At 45.1% G+C, this 16,629-nt stretch overlaps 1 protein-coding gene across 38 annotated transcripts in view; it reads left to right on the forward strand.

Annotated features, from left to right (window-relative positions):
- The window catches only part of TCF7L2 (transcription factor 7 like 2), a 203,315-nt gene that overhangs the window by 80,880 nt on the left and 105,806 nt on the right, over positions 1-16,629 (forward strand). The window lies entirely within an intron of this gene.

The raw sequence follows: 16,629 nt of genomic DNA on the forward strand, positions 1-16,629 counted from the left end.
GAAATGATAGTAAAAACTTAAAAAATTAGAAAAAATATAATACGTAGTACCTTTCCTGGAAAAGTCATCTCGGGGAGGAGAGTTGCAGAGGAGAGAATTAGAAATCTCAAAAAGGAGACCCTGGATTTGAGACTTCAACGTCTTACCCTCTTAACACACTCACCAGTGGATCCGAATTGTTGGAAAGTAACAGTCTAGACTAGCATTGGAAACATTTCATCTGGGCTGATGGAGGGTAGAGTACAGATGAACTTGGAAAAGCTTAAATTAAATTTAATCTGTACATCCAGGGCTTTGAAAGCATGTAGGTTTCATACAGGAAACACTGGTTTGTAGTACTAAGAGACTACAACTTAAAGTGTGTGTCTACATTTATTTTTAATGCGCTTTCTCAGGCTTTTGTAGACTTTGAAAGTGGAATTTATAAATTAACCTCTTGAGAAGATAGCTCAGCCTTATTAGAACATTCTCTTCTGGATATTTGTGTCATGAGCTGGACTTCATACTTTTGAAATAATTAATGGGAGACATCTTTTTATAACAAATCCATGCCAGGAAGAATTATGCAAAGCACGAGACAATTCATGTATTTTTTATTTAAGTATCACAAAATGTTATCCATTAATATATTTTGCCTCTCTGTTACTTGTAATTTCTAAAAATGGCAAAATAATTTTCTTAAGTAGAAAAACCTTAAGATACATGATGTCAAATTTCAGGCTCACTGCCTCCTTATTTTGTAGTTTGCTATAATTGAGTATATATTATCTAATGAATTTTGCCTCCGTAAAATGAAAATTACATATATGCATATAGATAAGTATGCATGTGTATATATCACAAAATAATTTGTTTCTGTAAAACCACTCCTTCGACTCATCATTCGTGCAAAGATCTTATGACTTCTCAGGTTATAGACGAGGCACGTAGAAAGAAGGTCGACATTTTCCAGAAGCATCCTCCTTCCCCCAACCCCACAGTGAAACGGATGCTCATAATCACACATGCTCTTATAATGCCGAGATTTCAGGGCTGTAAGTAACCTTCGATCAGCTAGGCCCTACCTGCTCCCAGAAAAGGAAACGGGTCCAGAGATGCCTTAAGTGAATTGCCCAACGTCACACAGTGAGTTAGTGGCCAGAGCGGGAACTGGGCCCAGTTCTCTGCTCCCTTTTGGGGGCCCAGTGGACTCCTCTCCTAAGAGAGCTGAAGGTAACTTTTTCGCGGCTGGTTCTGTTTTGCTTGCGCTCAATTGGCTCATCATCGGGGCGGTGTCATAGGTGTAAAGAAGTCATTGGCTTGGGGTTCTCATGCAGGTTTCTTCCAGAAAAATGAAAGCCATGTTAAAAAACAATTTTTTTTTTTTTTAAACGATGCACAAAGGTTTTTTTTTTTCCCAAGTCCCAGAGGATACAATGAAGAAGGCAGTCTATTTTACTTTTCCTGCCTCCTTGAATTTCCCACTGGGGGTCTAGGCTTTGAAATTTATTTCTCTGCTTTTGGAAATGCCAGGCAGGACTCACCCACATTTTTCTTTTTTTTTTCTTCTTGGGGGTCGAGGGAGGGGACATGATCTTTAACATTTTTTGGAGACCTTTTTTTCTTTGAGTCTGGAGATATGAGACCACTCGATTCTTAGAAGTGGTTCGTCGTGGAGACAGCCCCTTGCAGGTGTGGCCGGAAGGTCCCTGGGCTCGTGGGTGAGCCCAGCCCACGCAAGGGGGAACTTTGTCCATTTGGAGAGAGGGAGATGATCGCCCTGCCTCCCTCCATCCCCTCAACCCCCAAATCCCACAAGAGCAGTTGCCCCAACTTAGGTCCTAAGCCCTTTCTTTTCATGTGTAGAAATTAACAATCCGAGGAGCTGGTTGAACATTTTTTCCAGAGCCGATGTGGATTTTGGCGAGGGGAGCAGCTTAGGGACTTGGGTTCTTTTTTCCTCTGCTGTTTATTGGGAGGCATGTTGACCATAGCAACCGCCTTAGAGCCCACACCACCCTTCCCAAGGAGACCCTTGTCCAGAGCAGCCACAGCTGGCAACTGCAACCTGATCTTCGGTGCCTGCTGTTCTGCTCCTGGGGCCTGGGAGTGGCACTGCATAGAGGTTATGCTTTGCACTGGAGGGTGGGATCTGGGAGCTGGGGAGAGGAGAAAAGCCGTACACTTGGATAAAAAGGAAACCACATTCACGAAATACTTAAAAGCTTGTGGCAACTGCATGGTGTCTTTGGTTGTATGACTCAGCCCTGTAATTGTGCAGTTCTGCAGCCTTCATCTGACACCAGGGGTGAACAGGGGGTGTTGGGGGGTGGGAGGGAAGTTGGTACAGGAAGAAGGGGAAATCGGGATGGAAGCAAGTCTAGAGGTTCTTGACCTCTGGGTCCCGGGTCCCGTAGAGGTTTAGGGGAGGGAGGAGTCAGATCCTTTGGGAGTATAAATTTATGATCACCTTTTCACTGGACGCCGGGCAATGTGTTGACTCAAACCAGCTTGGCAGGTGCAGGGAGCCATCCGGATTGTAGCTGACTTCTCATCGGGTCTTTGTGTAGCTCACCATTGGCCAAAACATGCTGGTTTCCCTTCACATTCTCTGAACGGCTAACTTTTCTCCAGGCACTGGGCCCTTCCTTACTTTTTTTGGTGTTTTCATTTTTTGGACAAAACACTTGTCACATCAGTGTTTCATCAGACATGTTTCAAAATAATCATCTGAGGATTGCTTCCCAATTTCTCCGAAATTTGGATTTATTGTAATTGCGCGGCCAGCCTGTTTCATAATTATTTGTAATGTTTCTAATTTTGAAACTAGAGAAGTGTTCAGCGTGTGTTAGTCATCCTTAGAGGCTGTCGCTATCGCAGGTGGCTGAGAAAATCTCTTCCGCTAGGTACCCACGTGGGGTAGAATTTTCAGACGGGAATTCCAAGCATTTTGTCGGCATATTTTAATTTGATCTGGCTTTTTTTCTTATGTGGTATGTGGGTTACCACACTGTAAAAAAAAAAAAAATGGGTGCATGGAATAAACGTTCTTAAGAAGAGGAGTTCGATTGATTGAATAACATATTGAGGCAAGCCCCACAAATTTTAGTTCCTGTAACTAAAATATATAATATAATAACTTGTTTATTATAATCCAGTGGCTCCTGATCTGTGCTTGAAAGAGAGAGAAAATTATTCCCCAAGGGTGGTGATTGACAAAAATTGGGGGGGGGGGGCGGCCTAGCCCCCCCCCAAATAGGAATTTACACAACAAATCCATCTCTTTCTCCCCCTCTTCTTGGATTTCTCTTTTTTCCTTTCCCCCAGAAATGCATGGACTTCCTAAAGTCACAGATAGCAGGATTCACCCCACCCCCTACCCCCGTCTGTTTTCTTATTCACATAACTCATGCTTCTTTCTCTGTGGTGTTTTTAAATTTTTATTCTTAATTCTTTGCTTTCTTTCTTTTTCTCCCCTCTTCCAAAATGAGTGCCAAGCAGCTGGGTTGTGCTGCGTGGTGGTGTTTGAGTCTTGGCCGACCCGCCTCCAGGGCCCTCCGTGAATACCACCCCTGATGTCTTTGCTATACAAAGACTTTCATTTAATTTCCTTTGTGCTGAGCAAAAAAAGATTCTGTACCCCAAATGGTGGTGTTTTGGCAGAGTGTGTATCTTACAAAATGGCAAAAGGCTTCAGAAGTTCCCCCCACTTTGTCTTGGGGGGGTTCCTTTTGAAGTCAACGTGGAGTTTTACCTTGGGGTGGATTTCTAGCGGTTCTCGGTCTTGTGTGATTTGTTGTGTAATGAGCACGGAAGGGTGGGACAAGAAAGCCGCCGGAATCCTGAGGAGCAGAGCCCACCAGACTGGAGTGTGGTGGTGTTACTGCTTAAATGGTGACAGCAATAACACCATTATTATGAAATAGAGCACGAACGTGGGACTTCAGACGGGGCGTCTGCTGTTTGAGTTGTGCGTTTTCAAGTAAGCTCAGAGGGCATGGTGAACTTTTTGCTGTTGTTTCTAAAGAGTTTGGGAACAAGTCAGGAGGACTAACTTGCAGTTAATAACAGAAAACAACTTTGAGAGCATCCTCTCAGTTATTAAAGACATGCGGCTCTTATGATGTGTTATTTGACCTGGGTTGTATTCTTTCCTGTTCTGCCAGCTGCTTGGTGGCCACTGATGTGTGGTAGGAGGCTCTGTGCTAGATGCGGAGGTTCAGCAAAACCCTCGAAGCCCCTACCTGTGTGTGAGGCTCTATGCCAGGTGCCATGGGGGGTCCTGGCCCCCGTGCGGGTGTGTGACCATGGAGGTGGGATTCCACTGGGAAGTTGGTGAGGATGATGGGCTGGGGACTGTCCCTCTAGGAAATGGCATTTCAAAGGAGACCTGAAAGGTCCTTTGAGGTTGGCCAGGTGAAGATACAGAAGGGATGGGAGGTGGGAGAACATTCCGGGTGGAAGGAAAAACAGGTATGAAAAGAAAACATGTAAGAAAAGAGAGCTTGGCTGTGAGAGAAGCAGAAAGCCAGCTATGATGGCTGCTGGTCCCGGGCGCAGGGACAATGGCCTGGGTAGGTTGTGGTGAGAATTTGGTGTTTGATCCTAACCGCCATGGAAAATCATTGAGGGGTTTGGCTTGTGTTAAGCTGCTGGCAGTGGGGACGGTAAAGTGGACAGATTCAGAGGGGCCATCGGTAGAACTTGGTGATGGGTTTGATGTTGGCATTGAGGGGGAAGGAGAGGCAAAGGTGGCCTCATGGAGAAGGCATCTGCTGAATGGAGAATATTGTGGGGGAAAGGTTTAGGGTGGGAGAGGTGTCTTTTAATGTAATTTAATTTTTTAATTTTAATTTTTAAATTCCAGTTTTATTGAGATATAATTGGTATATAACATTGTGTAAATTTAGAGCATACAGTGTGTTGATTTGATACTTATTTTTATAAAATGATTACTGCCATAGCACTAGCCGCATCACGTTACATAATGATCATTTCATTTTTGTGGTGAGAGTATTTAAGATCTACTCTCTTAGCAACTTCCAAGTGTTTTTTTAAATTGAAATATAGTTGATGTATTTATTTATTTTTTTGTCTTTTTGCCTTTTCTAGGGCGGCTTCTGCGGCATATGGAGGTTCCCAGGCTAGGGGTCTAATCGGAGCTGTAGCTGCTGGCCTACTCCAGAGCCACAGCAACATGGGATCCAAGCCGCATCTGCTACACCACAGCTCACGGCAACGCTGGATCCTTAACCCACTGAGCAAGGCCAGGGATCGAACCCGCAACCTCATGGTTCCCAGTCGGATTCGTTAACCACTGGGCCATGACGGAAACTCCGAAATATAGTTGATTTAAAATGTTGTGTTAGGTTCAGGTGTACAGCACAATGATTCAGTTACGTGTGTGTGTGTGTACATATATTCTATTTCGGATTCTTTTCCATTAGAGGTTCTTACAAGATACTGAGTGTAGTTCCCAGTGCTCTATAGTAGGTCCTTTTAAAAAAATCTATTTTATATAGAGTGGTGTATATCTGCTAATCCCAAACTCTTAATTTATCCCTGAGCCCCTTCCTCGCTTTGGTAACCATAAGTTTCCTTTGTATATCTGTGAGTGTATTTCTGTTTTGTTAATAAGTTCATTTGTATCATTTTTTTAAGGTTCTACATATAAGTGATATCATATGATATTTTGTCTTTCTCTACCTGACTTACTTCACTCCCTCCTATAATAATCTCTGGGCCCATCCAGGTCTTATTAATTATAGTCACTATGCTGCCCATTAGTTTCCGAGAACTTACTCACTTTATAGCTGCCTTTTGTACCCTTTGAGCAAGCCCTCCCCATCCTCCCACCCCTGGGTCCCTGGTTGTTACCAGTGGACTCTGTTTCTATGAGTTCGGCTTTTTTAGATTCCTCGTAGAAGTATTTGTCTTTCTTTGACTTACTTCACTTAGCATGATGCCTTCAAGGTTCATCCATGCTGTCGCAAATGGCAGAATATCCTTCTTGCTCATGGCCGAGTGACGCTCTACTCTGTGTGCGTAACACAAAACAGTTTTCTCTATCTCTTTACCTGTTGATGGGCACTTAGGTTGTTTCCAAGTTTCAGCTAGTGTGAGCGATGCTCGGTGAACATGGCAGTTCAGAAATCTCTTCAAGATCCTGTTTTTGGCGCAGCAGTTCCCATCGTGGTGCATCGGTTAACAAACCCAACTAGCATCCATGAGGACCAGGGTTCGATCCCTGGCTTCACTCAGTGGGTTAAGGATGGGGCATGCCGTGAGCGCTGGTGTAGCTCTCAGACACGGCTCAGATCCCGTGTGGCTGTGGTGTAGGCCGGGTGGCTTTAGCTCTAATTCCACGCCTAGCCTGGGAACCTCCGTGTGCCACGGGTGGCCACAGGTGTGGCCCTAAAAAGACAAAAGACACCCCAAAAAAGATCCTGCTTTTGTTTCTTTTGGACATAGACCCAGATGAAGGTTCACCGGATCATTTGGTCGTTTCATTTTTTTAATTTTTTTGAGGAACCTCCATACTGTTTTCCGCGGTGGCTGCACCAGTTTACCTTCCCACTGTCAGGGCACAGCGTTCCCTCTTCTCCACGTCTTCGCACCCCTTGTTTTCTCTTGTCTTTGATGAGAGCCGTTTCAACAGGTGTGATAATTTGTCGTCATTTTGATGTGCGTTTCTCTGAGGATTCATAATGTTGAACACCTTTTTGTGTATCTTTTGATGTATTTTGTGTACCTTCTTGGGAAAAGTGTCTACTCCGTTCGAGAGTTGTCTCTCTTTTTTGAATGAGTTGTCTTTTTAGCGAGATACTAGGTCCCCTGACCCTGCAAAAGCAGCGTGGCACTGTGAAATGGTCACGATCCCAACTTAAGGAACCATCCAAATTTAAGAGTAATGTCAATTCTCTATTAAATTTAGATTTTTATGTATTCAAAATGTATTTCTGCAAGAGTGGAGAATTCTCCCTTTCCTTCTCCAAAACTTTGATAAGTAGGCTTAATTGGTCTTTTGTTCACCCCTGATCTGGTCACTGATTCACCTTCCTCGATCCTGCAGATGTTTAGTGATTGCCTGCTACATGGGGAAAAAGTACTCTAGATGCAGAGAGAAAGCAGAATTAGTGATGAATGGTACTAAGGGTAATAAATATAAAATATGCTGGGGACATGTCCTTCGTGCCAGGCCTTGTCCTAGGTTCTTTTCAGGTGTTTTATTCCCGCTTTACAGAGGAACTCGGCCCAGGGAGGTGACCTATTTGCCCAGTTCTGGGAGTAAGGATGTGAAGCAAGGTAGCCTAGCCCCAGAGCACACCAATCCCCTTAACCCACCAGCCCCAAAGATGGCCCAGAAAGAGACAGGTAGGTGGGCTCAATGCTGTGTGTGGAGTGCAGCCTGGGGAGCACCTGCTGGGGCCCCCAGCCTCAGCTGGACACGGTGGGGGCGGGCAAGGAGACCATCAGCTTCACTGGAGGTGGGGCATGAGGCTGGATTTGGTTTCTGGGCATGGCTGCTGCCGAGGACTCACAGACACCTGTGGGAAGAGAGGGCCTCTGCTCCTGGGGCAGGTGAACTTCAGGTGACGCGAGGGCGTGAACCTGTGCTCACTTCCTAAACGCGTTTCTCCCTGCACTCTCTCCACGGCACATACACTTTCCTCTTGGTTTTGTTTTTTTTGTTTTTTGTTTTTTTTAAAATCCATTTATCTGTGACTCAACCAGACTTTCTAGAATACTTGGCATGTGTTTCCTAGCAGTGGCTGAGTCAGAACTTTCCCATTTCACAGACAGAACCGCGGTTAAGGGTGTATATTCTGTCTCGGGATATAAAGCGGGCCTTGTGAGCCTTGCACACGTGTTAGTACTTTAATAAGGAGAGTTGTGAGGATCTAATAATGAGAACCGGGCAACCGAGTTATCTTTTTTGCGGGGAGAAGTGGTGGAGAAGATCAGGTGTGCTTTCAAGGGAGAGAGTGGAGAAAACCCCAACGTGGTCCCTAACGGTCTGTGGCTACAAGTCCAAGCTTCCTCTCTCCTTCCAGAAAATACTCCACGGTGAGGATTTCTGATGTTTTGAAGTTTGGGTTCATGGTGTGGCAGCTGACCACCATGGCGGTGGAAATATTCTACCCAGAAGGATTGTGTAAGCTCCGTTGTATCCTCTTTAGATTAGAATCACAGAAAGTTTCACAACCTTCAAATAAATCACATGTCATGTCACGTCACCCAGGGCTGTCCCTTCTGTTGTTTAACCACTGTTCAGAAGTCCTCTGTTGGCCGTACTTTTTTTTTTTTTTTTTTGGTCTTATTTTTAGCGCTGCACATGGATGTTCCCAGGCTAGGAGTCGAATCAGAGCTGTAACCACCCGCCTACACCACAGCCACAGTACCACCAGATCTGAGCCACATCTTCAACCTACACTGCAGCATGGGCAATGCCGGATCCTTAACCCACTGAGCGAGGCCAGGGATCGAACCCACGTTCTCATGGATACTAGTGAGGTTCGCTACCACTGAGCCACAACGGGAACTCCAGACGGTGCTGCTTTTGAACTTGGACATGGGGCACTTACCTGTGTCCTGATGCAGATCATTTCCTTTGGTACCACACGGGCTCTTCAAATTCCCTCTTGTATTCATGGCACTGAAGTCTCTCTCCTCGAAATGCTCAGGCTTGATGTGTGTTTTGCTGCTCAGTTCTGCTCAGGCTTCTTCCACTCTCCGTCTTGAGAATAAGAAGGTGGCTCGTAGACCCTCTTCCCTCATCACCAGGTTTTCCCTTCGAGCTTATCCTTCACGCTGAGTCACATCTGCGGTGACGGATCTTAAATGCTCCAAGGATGGAAATTGCCCATTTTTGATGGAAAAATCCTACCTCTACAGTGAGTGACATCCATTGTTAAATGTAGCTTTCCTCATTCATGAAATTTGCATTCACGGCGTTGCATTCTGAGTGTCTAACTTGGAAAATGGCCCACGAATCTTGCCACTCAGAGATTATGTTACGAATCCTTTGGTATGTTTGTTATGGTTCCTTTTAGACTTTTCCCTCTGAGTGTATTAATATTTGTATTTGTGTTTAACGTTCTTGAGCCCATGGTGGTGCTCAGTATTCCCAGGCTTGTATTTATTTAAAATGAAAATTGCTGTGGTGAATAAGCACTTCCCCACGTCATTAAAATTCTTAATGATTTTTAACGACCACCTGATAGCCCGTACTATGATTATACACCGGTTTACTTAATCCATGCCATATTGTTGGGTCTCTAGAGCATCTTCTTTTGTTTCTACTGCTCTAAATAATCCTGTGATGAACATCTTTTTGTGTCCCCTCTCCACCCCCTGCCCCCCCAGCCTGGCTTATTTTCCTAGGATACATTCCTAGGAAGAAAGGTGAAAGAGAACACAATTTTAAAAAATTTCTTGATACGTAGTCACAAATATTTTCCTGCTAGATCTCAGTTTTTATAACTACCAGCCATCTGTGAGAGTTAAATTTACCATGATCAGAATGATTTTATTGTCCCTGGGGAATTAAGCAAGAGAAAAATTCAGGCTTTCCTGGAAGTATGTGCTCTTATTCCCTGTTGCTCTAGAAAACAGACCCAACCCGCCCACCCAAGTCAGCCTCCCCAAGACCTTTCACCTTGAAGACAGGTAAACAAAAACCATTGCTTCTTATGTGGTTAGTAGGTTTCCAAGTCAGCCGATGTTCATCGTGGTTGTTCGGGATGACGTCTGTTCATTTAGATACTTGTAGGGTAACTCTTGAGATGCACTTTATTAGCCTCCTGCATATATGCAGCACATTTAAGACTGATTTCAAGATCTTGGCGTATACTCTTATAACCTCAGATAATTTTAGAGTTTTTAAAATTTTAGTACCTTTCAGTAGCATATTGTTGGGTAAAGATATTATTTCTTTGATGCTGTTTATGAGCTTGGTTAAGGATATGATCCTGGATTATATTTCTGGGAAAACATTCCTGCTTTTCAAAAATGCCATTTGTTGCTAAGTTTAAGGTCAGTCCACAGGGGGTGCAGGGAAGGGCTTCAACCATTGCCAAATGCTGTGTCCTGTGCTTGGGGGGAAATATCTTTGGCAGCTGTGGGCTAGTGTTTCCTGACATTTGTCTCCGTGAATGTTAATAAAGTTACTAGGAAAAGGGTTCCCTCCTGAAATAGGTTTAGGGAAGCTCTGGGTTATGCAAAGTCATTTTCTCTATGGTGGGTTCTTGACTCCTCTGGGTGCTTACAAACTGCAGGAGGAAATCCCTAAAGCGTGCTTGACTTCAGAATTCTTGGCATCTTCAGGGACAAGATCAGCGTGTATTCTGGAAAGCTGTTTCAGTACCTGCTCTGTTTTCCAAGCGTGGGAGCCTGTTTTAAATTAACATGGATCTACTTAGAGCTCAACTTATGGATTTGCTGTGTTTATCTTTCCAGTAAATAAAACAAAAGTGTTCATTTGGCACCAGTCCTGTCCTGCTTGTGCTTTCTTGCCTTGCTGATTAACTCTGTGTATGGGGCTTGCTTCTCCAACCAGATTGTAAGTTTCTTAAAGCCAAGGAGCCTCTGGTTTTATTTCTTTGCAAGTGGCTGTCCGCTTTCCTGTTAATTAAGCAAAAAACCCATTGCTGATGAGGGACAGGAGTTGATTCAGTCTGGAGCGAATGTGATTTCATTGTTACTGAAGAGTGTTCAGAATTGTCCTGGTTTTAGCACAAGAGCTTGTCCATATGTCTGCTTTCTAACTCGGTAATTTACCCTTGCTTGGCATTCCAGCTCATGGTAGCGCTTGTGTAAACGTGGTTCACACAGATGCTTCAGAAATTCAGGCTAGGAGGGTTTCTGTCTCTTTCCAGTTTAAACTCATATTTCCTTAGGAATCCTGCTACAGGGTGCCTACTTTTTTTTTTTTTTTTTTTTTAAGAGATTGCCCAGTGGAGAAATCTAAGACTCGATTATTTATTCTGGGAAATGGGTATTTTCCCTGTCACTTTGCATAGCGTGTTCAAGGTGATCTCCTGACTGGCTTGTTAATGGTTTGCAGGTCTGATTTTCATCTCTTCAATCAGTTTAATATAATCCACCATCTCCTGGATTTCAGAATTGGAGTATATACTGGGGAATTGAGGAGGGGGGGACCCCGGAGGGGTCTGGATGGGAAGGTTTGTTGTTATGGTCCTTTTGCACATAAGGATGTGAAAGTCCTGTGAGCTAGGGGAGTTCATCAGGATTCCATAGGCAGAAATGGCCATTTTCAGACAATTTTCCAGATCTCTTTCCAGTCCAGGCTCTCCCCCAAGTGCCTGATTCAGCTTCCATGCAGATGCCAAATAGACATGAGAAAATTAGCCTTCCAGAATCAAAGTCTTTATTTCCACCCATTCCCCGCTGCCAAACCTGTTCCTTCCAGTGTTCACCATCACAGTACAGATCTTCAGCACGCACCGGGTGTGTGGGCCCCAAATCTTGGGGTTCATCTTTGACTCATCTTTTTCTCTCACACCCCACATTCAATCCACTGGCCTATCCTGTAGGCTTGTCGTCCATCCACATGGCATATCAGCTCTGCCTTCAAAATAGCTGTGGAATCGGACCCCTCTCCACCCCTCCACCATCACCAGTGAAGTCCAGGCTGCTGGCACCTCTCACTACGGTGTTGCCGGAGCACCTGTCTTGGTTGCCCCACTTCCCACCATTGCCATTTTCCATTTCCATCCTTGGTCCCTGCTGTTCTTTCCCGTATTTGAGATGGCCTTTGAACTCCTTAATAAGCAGATCGTGTCACATGCTTCTGCTAAAAATCTGGAGGGTAGAGCTTGTCTTTTGAAAGAGAACCAGAGCAGCTATGAACAGCAGAAAGGTCCATTGGGCCCAGAAGCAGTCACACTTACCGAGTGTTGTGTTGGCTGGAGGACAGAGAGCGGGGCAATAGGAGGGCACGAAGGCTGAGTGAGCCCCGACCACCAGTCCTTTGCCAGTGCAGCAGGGTGTGGCTGTGTCTGGCCACCCCCTTGGTACCGCATCCGAGCCCTGCCCATCTTTGCCAGCACGTGGTCTGTCCAGCCATAGTCTGACTGCCACGAGAAGCTTGTGAAGAACTCTGGCAGGCGTGATGCAATCTGTGTTCCAGGCAGAGCCTGCAGAGCGAGTGGATCCAGGCAGTAAGATTAAGTGCATCATAGAGACTGCTTAATAGGCTTGAATGAGATGGGTCACCATGTGCCAAAGGGCAGTGGGGCAAAGGCCTCTTGTTCGTGCTCTAGGGCACAGGCTGACTGTTTTTCTTGCAAGCACATTGTCTCTGTTGCCCAGGTGCTGGGGTGAAGCAAGTAGCAAGTGTTTCAAAAGGCTGGAGAAGGAAGGAGGGAGGGAGGGTCCACACCACAGGCCGAGGGACTGGACTGTGCCCGTGGCCCCCGGAGACCACGTGGGATATGGGTGCTCCCTTATCGAGACCTGGCCTTGGACCTGACCTCTGACTCTTCCCCCTTCTAGTGCTTCTGAGGTGAGACCCGAGTCAGGGACACGTGTAAAATTCCGAGGGAGGTATTCCTCCCTGGCCCTTTCAGACTCAAGGGAGAAGCCAACCTTGCTGGGTGGAGAAAGAACATAAAATCTAAACGAATACATCTCACTAAGAGAAGGAGGAGTGTGGCTGGGTGGAAGGGCTCTGGGCAGATTGTTAGGATGATTCAGCTGAAACTGGGGGAAAAAATAGTTTTGGGGAAAGAGGTAGCAGCCCCCTTCAGCCAAAGCCTGTAAACGGAATGTCCGAAGCCAAAATAGTCCTGGCCAAGGCACGAAGTCACTGTCGAGATGGAATAAGTATGACTGGAAGAAGCCCTTTCCGCTTTCAAAATACAGCCAAGCATCCCCCCCGCCCCCACCCTGCCACAAAATGCTCTCTCGGCGTCATCTTTATTATGCTTTCTTCTTCAATTACCAAGTCGTTTTTTAGGAATTGAGAGTAACACCTATGCACCAACCTTTTGGTGTAAGAAACCAAATGTTAAAAAAATGGGGAAGAGTCCACCTGTATCTCTACATGCCCCCCTTTCCTCCACATTTATCTCTACCCCCCCCCCCTCCACCGACAGCATCCTTCCCCATCCTGTCTATAGGGAACCACTTTTCCCTATTCTGGTCCATCCAGGCAGACATGTGATTTAAGCAAAGAAGAGAGAGTCTGACTCCGTGCTCTGCCTGCCTTCACACACACACACACACACACACACACACTCTGAATGGAGGGTGCTTGTTTGTAGAAGTTGATGTGTGTGTTTGATACCATTTAATTCTGTGCAGCCAACTCCAGCCCTGGACCATGCAGGTAGGAAGCCAAGTAGTCTGAGATGGTTTTCCGTCACTTACAACCAAAGGAGTTCTAACCAGTACAATTTTCAAAGCTCTAAGGCGTATTTAAAAAATGTTTCATCTTTTCGATGTTCAGTTCTTGTGAGTAAAAATACTGGAGCATCAACTGATCATTTTTGCCACTCTGTAAAGAGGGACCCGTGGGAAGGAAGCATACTTGCCTTCTTTACCAACGGGGCTGGTTGGTGCTCATCTGAGAGTGGCTCTAAGAGGCAGACATACCATGCACCGTTTTCTCCCGCAAGCAATTTCTAGAGAGAAGCTTGTGTAAAAAAAAGCAGTTTCCATGGTTTGCTTCTGTGGTCATGGGGAATTTTGAAAATGAACTTAAGGTATTTTCATGAAATTCTTCTTTTCATATTTTTAGTTTCGCAGAATTTTCTCTTCTGGCTTCTACTTAGCATAGTCATCTTTGCCCTAAAGCACTCTTATTTCTGTTCTTTGGGACACTTAAGGAATAGCCAGTGAATTAGTAGTATTAAGCACTGCCCCCCCTTTTTTTTGTGGAAAAAAATTGATCTCAGCCCCCATAAAGAAGGAGGTGCCACTGCAGCCTCTCACTGGTCTCCTCTACATATTAAGACTTGGTTATGTTATTTTAGAAGCCCTGCTTTCTTGTTGGATAATTGCTGGCAAGCTGGGCATACAGGTGTTTATTTCCGTTTGATTTATTGATGATTACGACTTGACCGTTTGATGAAGGTTCTATCCATTTTCCTTTGAAAGACATATGACCCATGAAAGGATCCTGCACCTCCCAAAGACTAAAACACCGTTGTTGCAAGGATTGAGCAGAGTGCAGCGTTTGTACCTAGACCGAGGCGGGGTGGTGTCTGCTTGCACTGTTGTGTTGAGAGGAATTCTGAGGCCTTATGTGTTACAGCTGCAAGGGAAAAGACGGCACTAGTTGGAGAAAGGGACAGTTGAGGTATCACAGCTGTCGTTTTTGCTTTAGGCGCAGTAAACTTTTGGGGAAAGTGTCAGAAATTGAGCCCCCTACTGGGTCTATCAGAGCCGGGTCAAATGTCCATTACGATGTCATGGTGAACGTTATGACTCACCATTTAGAAATTTTTTTTCCAAATAAAGTGATGAGAAAGAAGAACGTTTTGCATCAGAACCAGGAAGGAGAATGTGCCTAAGAAAATGAACCTCGGCTTCTCAGCTGGGCTGTGGCTCAGCCCTCTTGATTTATTCCCCTAGTTCCTCCCACGGCCAGAAGGCCTCCTTGGCCTCCATGATTTGACCGATAGGTCTTGCGGGACCTGACCTGGACCACGTGTAACATGCAGAGTCAGCCCAGTTTTTGTGCATTGCACCTGCGAATGTTTGCAGTATACAGTCAGATGTCTGACAGTTACTATAAAAATGGGCTTCAGGAGTGAAGTCCACCTTTCTCCTTTCCTCCCACCCTACAAGTAAAAACTGCATGATTAAAATAAAATCAAGATGTGTCTGAAGGGGGTGATAACTTTAATGCTATCTAAACTTTTAATTTGGAAGGGAAGCTTTTTTTTTTTCCCCAGTGAACCAACCCCGTATTTCTTTAGTTTGTTTTTGGTGCCTACCTGTGATGACTTTCATCCTGATTTATTTTTTGCGCTTTGAGTCTGGGTCTGATGAGAGATGCAAGCACAGCTCTCATGCCAGCAATCTCATGGTTGAGTTTTAGAACATGATTTGAAAAATATAACCCATTGAGAGGCAGTGAGAACATAGGCTGAGCCAGTGCGTGCTTGGACATCTGTGTGGAATAAGTGATGGGCAGCGAGGGCGTGTGACAAGGATAGGGAGGGCGGGCTATTGGCTTGGGGAAATGGGCTGGCGTTCAGCGGTGTCCAGCGCTGCTGCACCCAGAGGCCAGCAGGGGAGGGTTTGGCCAAGTATTCCGGTGTCTGGATGCCTATGTGAATTTCCTCCAAACTTTTCAGCTGGCAATGTGGGATCTGCTGGCTCTAGAGCCAAGGGTGGGGATTGTCGGGATCCTATTAGGAGTACGATCGTGATACCAGAGATCAGAACAGACGCCAAGGGGAGGGGCTTGGGGGACTTTTAGGCCTGCTCTGTCCTGGGGCCTCGGTCCCAATAGCATTGCACGTTATTAGACCAGAGCCGCCTTCTCGGTTGTGCGTACTCTTCTTTTAATCTCAGACTCGATCATGACCCTGGCATGTGGAAAGGAAACTCAAGAGTTCTCTTGGGTCCACAGTCTTCATTGTGATACTTAAGAAATGGATGCTTTGAGAAATGGAGAGATGTACTCAAGATGGTGGTAATGCTGGAGGTTTACTGAGCACATACTAGTTCCAGTAACTTTGTCATTCTACTGATTTACTAATTTTACTAATAAGTAATTTGCAGGATTGTCATGTTTAATCCTCACAATTTGAATGAGCGATGGTTACTATCCCGTTTTACAGAAGAGGAAACTGAGACTCAGCAGGGGGATGGTTTGCCCAAGGTCCGATAGTGTGACTGCTGGGAGTCTGACTCCAGCACTAGAGCTCTCACCTATAGGTGTTAATGTTGCAGTTTTGCTTCCATGGGGAGCCAGCGCACAACCAGGGCGGGGCAGGTTTCCAGTGCAAACCAGGCTGGTGCTGGCCAGGCTGCATCAGCAAACTTGGAGGGATGTTGTGCCTTTGTGATGCTCTTAGTTTTAGTCCCTGTTGAGAAAACAAGGCTTTGTGGGGTGTTAGGAGGACAAGGTATGAACTCATGACGAAAGAAGGGAACCAACCAAAGGAGAGTTGCATTAAGACAAGCCTTCCATTTGTTTCAGATTATATTTCCCGCCACGCAATGTGGGTGTCTGTCTGCAAAGCTGAGGGTGCTACAGGTCCTTTTGTTTAGTTACATTGGATTGATGGCTTTTGTGACTATGGTTCTCAGGTCACCATTCGGGGCCAAGCGTATTCAATCTCTCATTTATCTTTTGTATACATCTGGATTTTTAAATATTGGAGTTTTTCCAAGATGGTTGGCAGTTCTAAAACAAAAAAATACTGAGATGGTATAAATGATAATATAACAAATACACTCACGTACCTGCCACCTGTAATAACAATTTTTACTCTTCTATCTGATGTTTAAAAGAACCAAACCAAACCTGTGTTCCCTTCCCTAATCCTGATCTTCCCTCCAGATACATAACTGCTACTGTTACCATTTGGTGTCTTCCCAGTCTAGGTTTTTACACTTTTTACATATATATGTGGATCAGACTGTGTTACAGTGAATGTTAGTGGTTTTTAA

This window comes from Phacochoerus africanus, chromosome 15 (assembly GCF_016906955.1).
Source record: "Phacochoerus africanus isolate WHEZ1 chromosome 15, ROS_Pafr_v1, whole genome shotgun sequence".
Taxonomy (NCBI): Eukaryota; Metazoa; Chordata; class Mammalia; order Artiodactyla; family Suidae; genus Phacochoerus; species Phacochoerus africanus.